Here is a 6,513-nt window from a genome sequence, read left to right as displayed (position 1 = left end):
TACAAAAAGGCTATGAGCAGGCTATTTTCTATGAAATCTCAGGTTCTTTAATATCTGCAGTAAGAAGCTCTTCATGTTTTATCAGTCATCAGTGGCCAGTTCCATCTACAATGCAGTGGTGAGCTGGGGTGCTGTAATGAAGGACTTGAATAGACTCGACAAACTCATAAGAAAGGCTGAGTTAGTTGAGAGGCTCAAGCTGGCTCCTCTGGAAGAGGTGATAAGAGACAGAATGCTGACGAAGATTGGCACCTTTCATCACCTTCACAGTATGGCGGACAGCCTGAGGAGCAGACAGCCAAAGATCACTACATGTGCTAAGGAATGCTACAGCAGGTCTTTTCTGCCTGAGGCTGACAGACATTTTAAAATGCCTCTAGAGCTGTACGTTTTAAATGTTGGATATATATTGAGCAATATACTGAGCGATGTGTGCATCTTTAAGGCTATCACTGCTAATTGTTGTTTTTAATTTTTGTTGTGTGCTATGCTGGGACAAACAAATTTCCTCCTTCAGGGATCAATAAAGTATTATCTTGTGGCTTTCTTTCAACAATTCTTCTCTTGTCCTCCTTCCAAGCCCGCCAAGGTTTGTGTAGCGCTTGACTACCAGTTCTCCCATTGACACATTCTTTCACCTGAACTGTAGCGCTCAATTTTTTGTGAAGATGGTGCAACACAAAACTAAGCATAAGCAAAACAAGAGCATTCATGTGTAAAATGTCTGAGCAAGAAGTCAAAGGTGAGCGTCTATTGTGGTATGTGTGCAGTATGGTGTATTGTATACCGGTGTGTGCGAACCTCTTCAAAAAGCTCTCTTTCCATATGCCGTTTGGTGCTCTGAGGGGGTCAATTTGCAGCACAAATCTGAAGTGTGTGTATAGGGGGTGTCTCTGCCCATTGTCTGTCCACAGGGCCTGCAGAGAGAGCCTACTGCTTTCAGGACATCGCTGCCAGCCCCTAATAAGACAAATGAATGCATGAGCGAATACAAGGGTGAATAACTGAATGAATAACTAAAGAGGATTTACATAATTGCACGAGGAATGTGTGTTTCTAACGTTTGGAGCAGACATTTGCATATGCACACTTTCTATAGAAATTATTCAGTCAATACCAAAGATCTATCATGTAAATACAACTCTTTTGAAATAACAGGAAAACACGGGTTTAAAAACAAGTAACTTTTATAATAATCATGTTAATGACGTTCCATGCCCCAAGAGAAGCTCTTGTTCCAGCCTCCAGAGCAATTACTGTCAGACCGAACAGAGTGATCCAAACAAGCTCGACTGTTGCATGGTTGCTCATTGTCAGGTAAATATAAGAGTAGGTGGAGAAAAATAAACAATAAAAAAAAACAATCTCTAGTGTATCGTTTTTTTCATCTTTGCTTTTTGTTCTTCTAGGCCCGCAGCAGTGATCTACACTCGAACAAACCATCCATTTCACCTGTCAAGGAGGTCTTTCATAGACCTCCTATCAAGGAGGTCTATGAAAGACCACCTGTCAAGGTGGTCTGCAAAAAAAAAATATTCCCTGCAAATTGTCACCACTGTCTTGTTACAACATTTGAAGAGCTATTTTCCTTCATGTCACCCTCCTTTGTGATCAGGACAGGCACTGGGAGGGACTTGAGAACGGGAACGTCTTTTCAACTATTCAGAACAGCTATTCCGCTATCACTCCACAGTTCCTTTTGTTGTCGATTGAGGTGGGATAAGAGCCCCAAGTTAACCCTTGCGTTGTCCGCAAAGGAAAACAAATGCAGGTTGTGGTGTCGGATGGAAGGTGTAGAAGTTTAAGAGTGGCGGATGAAGAGGAAGATGGAGGGCAAACGGAAGTATATTGTCGTGACCCACTCATACCCTTCACCTTTTGTCTCACAGTGTGGTGCTGCTATGAGTGCCGGAGGAGGGTGGGTGAAGAACCGGACTCTGGCCAAGAGAATGCCGGCCTGTCACCTGGGTTTTCACCTCTTTATGTCATTGCCCCTCAGCTATGAGCCCATATTTTCACCCATTAGTGGGAGTAGTGAGGGAGGGTTGTGGTGAAGGTGGTGGATTCAAGAGCACCCCCTTCACCACAACCCCCCTCAAATGAGAAATATGTCCTTCACTTAGTTTTTTTTTTTCTATGTAGCTGGAGAATTTGCATTCTCTGGGTACATAGAATAATTTTATAGCAAAATAAACCTTCAGTAGTTGATGCTGTGTATTTCAAATATGACTTAAAAGAAACTTGACTTGGTAATTTAACAAACTCCTGGTCTTTCTGAAACTCTGCCTTCATGAAGTCATCACAACATGGCTCCTCTATTAATTCTTTCACAACATTTTTTACCAGTGTTGCTCTGAGAAGTAGCTTGTATAATGACCTCAGGAGATGTGCAACTCCACCAGGGGTTTGCTAATTCCTGCTGGCTAGTCTGAAGGAGCTGAGTGTGGGGAGTTGCAGGGAGGGGCGATCTGTAATACAGAAGCTAGGAAGACGGCAAACTGCAACTCTAAGGAGGAGCTGTGTCCTTGAAAGTGATGCTAGGTCCACACAGGCATTTTGCACAGCTGAATAGTTGCCATGGGAGATTAAAGGATTTCTCAAATTCAGCACTCCAGGTAGGTTTTTTACATACCTGAATAACATTATGGATTGATGTAAAGCTCAGAAAAGTTGATTTTACATACTACCAATTTCAAACAATGAGTCACTGAAAGTTACCTCCCTCTGTCACTGAAGGCTGTAGTTGATTGGAGGTCTTTAAATCCTCAATTTGCTTGTTGTACTCAAGTTTGCCATAATTCAATGTCTCATGTATTAGTCATGAAAGTAACTATTTTGTTTTGCAGGCATTAAACTGCTAAAAATTCCCTTTTTGACTGTTTTTGTCATGCACATACTGGGTGGCTGGTGAAAACATAAAGGCATGAAGCCACTGTGGATCTCCACAGTCATGTCCTTAAAATGAGTGAGTTGATGGGGGAGAGAGGGTTGTAAATGAGATGGCCCGAGGGAAGCGGAAGGCACTGATCACTGTCCAGCACATTAGGCACCACTCATTCTCTCTCACACAATCATCTCATAATATGCAAAACAGCAACTTTTTATGGTGGAAAAACAAAAACATTGGTTTTAATGCAATTCTGAAGACAGAGCCATTTGGTAAAGATGGAAGAATGTGGTACTTGAAAAGGGATTATGGTTAAATGTGGTTTAAAATGACTAGTTTGGTGTTTCCTTTAAATTTTTATTATGCAAGTTGTCTTTATTATTTGATTCTCCGAGTTTTAAGAGGTACAGGCTTTACGTTATCTGAACACACTTTGTTTTATCGGTGCTTCTGATGGATGAATGGATGGGTGGCTCAATGGGAAGTTCTTGGTGTTACAGACCCAGCACTACCAGAGCCTTTTTTTGTAAATACTCACTTCATAAAATGTCTTAAAGCAGCATTTGCACAGACTATAGAAACAACTGGAATTAGTCTGAAAAAGAAAACGGTAAACATGACAAATTTTACATAATTTAAAGTAACTAAGTTCAGCTTTGATGTTGCACTCTAATGGTGGAGTTTAATATGTCACGTATATCCCCATATTTTAAATGGTTTCCATGTAGGTCTAACCCTAAAGGTCTTAAGTAATTATTATTAACAATGTAGAGTCAGCACACTGCTTTAGTTACTACGGCTAGACACTAGTGATTGGGCATAAAATCTGGACTCAGACCTGAGCCTTCAGAGACACTGTAACAGTACAGACAGTTACAAAGTCGGTCTTCTATCACATGATGAAGATTTTGAGGACTAAACGACTGATGTCCCAGAAAGATCAAAAGAAATCCACCCTGTGTTTATCTTTACTCACATTGATTACTGTAGTATTGTCACAAAACAAAAGAGAATAGACTTTAAAATACTTCTGTTAATTCATAAATCACTGGATGGCTTAGTACCAAAATACATTGAAGACATGTTGTCATATCAAGCTTCCAGACCACTCTGTTCTTCTGGTTCTGGTCTGCTCTGTATCCCCAGAACCAGAACCAAACATGGAGAAGCAGCATTCAGCTTCTACAAATCTGGAACAAACTTACTGAAAATGGCAAAACAGCCAAAACACTGAGTTTCTTTAAATCAAGGCTAAAAATCCACCCTGTTTAACAGCTGCCTTTGATAAGTTGAAGATTGATCAATATATTTTGTGTATTTGCTTCATGATTTTGGTGATGGCATTTCACAAAATGTTATATTTATTGCTTGTTTCATCATTTTATGACTCTGTGATGTTTTATGATGTAAAGTACTTTGAACTGCCTTGTTGCTTAAAATGGGCTATACAAATAAACTTGACTATTTAAAGAAAGCAACATTATGAATAATATGTTAAGGATACAAGGTTCCTTTACAAAACAATACTGATGAATAATGGAACCATATATTTAGATTACCATCAGTGTCTGCTGATAGTAGACACTTCCTGAACTTATTTGTCAATAGAATTAACTTTCCCTCACAAATGCTGCCAATAAGGAGAAGAGCTGGGCGGAGGCCTTGCAGGCTCCCTACCAGACTTGAGTCAGCACAAAAGGTCTTGACACTATAGCAGAAAGAAAGCAGGAAATAAACTCCTTCTTCTGTCAAAGACGAAAGAAACGAAAATGAACAACGCTCTCCTCGTTCAACCCAGCAAATATCAGCAGAGGTTGTTTACAGCAGCTGCGAGTTCTGCCATGGTTAACACATTTGTACTCCCTGAATGCTTCATTTATTAAACTGTGCCAGTGCAATTTGTTCACTTAGCTACATGCCCACCTATTAGTTCCTTTACATGACAGGATAGAGCTTCCTGTCAAGAGTGGTTTTATTTTTCTCTCAGTGTGCTTTCAGCATTCAAATATGCTGAACACACAGAGTGCATTGGGGCAGAAGAGGAAGAAAAAAGCAACAAGACTAAGCAGAGTGCAGTAAACAACGCTTTGGGTCCTTAAATAAAACATTTGTTTGTGATTGAGGCTTTGGGTTGTGAACAGCATGACCTGTTTTACTGTGAGTCTCCAAACAGCCAGCCTCGTCGCCCTCACAGAAACAGATCCCAGCCCACCATTTGAAGTCTACAGGCATATTTATATTGCATGAGAACAAAATCTTTTTGACAGCTGGAGTGATAGATTCATACGAGGCCTAAATGTTTTCATCTTAAGCACATGGGGCTGGTCGGAGTCACACAAATGGCTATTAAAAAATTTCTTTTACAGTACACAGCAAATGAGCTTTTTCTGTTAACATGGAGAAAATGGTGCCTGTTTGGAGATGGGGAATGGGGTGAGAGGGCTTCCAGGGAATACAAGCAGCTGTCTGAGTCAACATTTGAAGTAAGTTGGGGAGGAAATGCAGCATGCAACACTGCATCCTCCGGAACAATGGGAGCTTATGCGTGGTTACCAAATGGGAAACACGCAGTCAGCACACCTAACCGTCCACCGTGACAATTTCTAATTGTTAAAAATCCTAGTGTCAAAACAAGAAAAATTAAACCTTAAGCCAAGTTCCTTAAGATTTGCTAACATTTCTGACTATGCAGCAGCAGCAACAAACATATTCCAAATCATTTGTTTTAGTATTATGTGTTTTCCAGGCACATAATTATACAGCAAAACTCGAAAATTTGTGAAGAATTTTAAAAACCTGCCAAAGTGTGTGTATTGGTTGCAGACAGATTGGAGTTTGGGGGTCTTCAGCCCCTACCCCTTTAATCCTTAATGCCCCTAGTGACATTTTTTGCATTTTTTCTAATGTATTTATTATTTTTATTCATTTATCTGTGTGTCAGGAGGCCTGCTTGAGCCACTCAACAATAATATTAAGCTAAACATAACAATTCAGCTAAATAAATTATTTTGGCTGCCTTTGGTCTAATAATGAGTGAACGGTTCTCAGTGCCTCTGCCTCCATGTACTGGAGTAAATCTACAAATATAAAGTAACGGTACCACAACTGTCACCACGGCCCACCTCAAAGCCCCAGGACTGCCTGCTCACGGTTCACTCTCTGCTTCACCTTAACCTACCGTTATTACCAGACGAGTTCGCACAGCTGTTGTCAGGGTCTGGTTTGGAGGTGAGCATCTAGCATAGCGGTTCTCAACGTGGGCGGAACCGCCCCCCGGGGAGCGTTCAGAGGACGGCAGGGGGCGCTGGCGGACATTTTTACAAAAGGGGGGCGCTGGGATTCCTTTGGGGAGCGTTTGGTCGAAGGTAAACTTTACACCTGGCAGCTCTTCTTCTCTTCAGTGTTTGCAGCTTTTGGCGTAGCTCCTCTCCTGCTGCTAGTAGCTTCACTGCATCAGTTCAGCGTCTCACCGGCTGATGACGTTGCTGTGATTCACTTTGTCTGGTATTTTTGTACATATGTTTTGGCAGTTCTGTGATCATGTCAAAGCAGCAACTTATATTAAAAAGTGTTTTATTTCAGTTTGAAAGTTGCCCGCTTCCATGGAAGGACAACAGAAAATCGCT

Source organism: Poecilia formosa, unplaced genomic scaffold (assembly GCF_000485575.1).
Source record: "Poecilia formosa unplaced genomic scaffold, Poecilia_formosa-5.1.2 Scaffold630, whole genome shotgun sequence".
NCBI lineage: Eukaryota > Metazoa > Chordata > Actinopteri > Cyprinodontiformes > Poeciliidae > Poecilia > Poecilia formosa.
The sequence above is the reverse complement of the archived record's forward strand: the minus strand, read 5'-3'. Positions refer to the sequence as shown.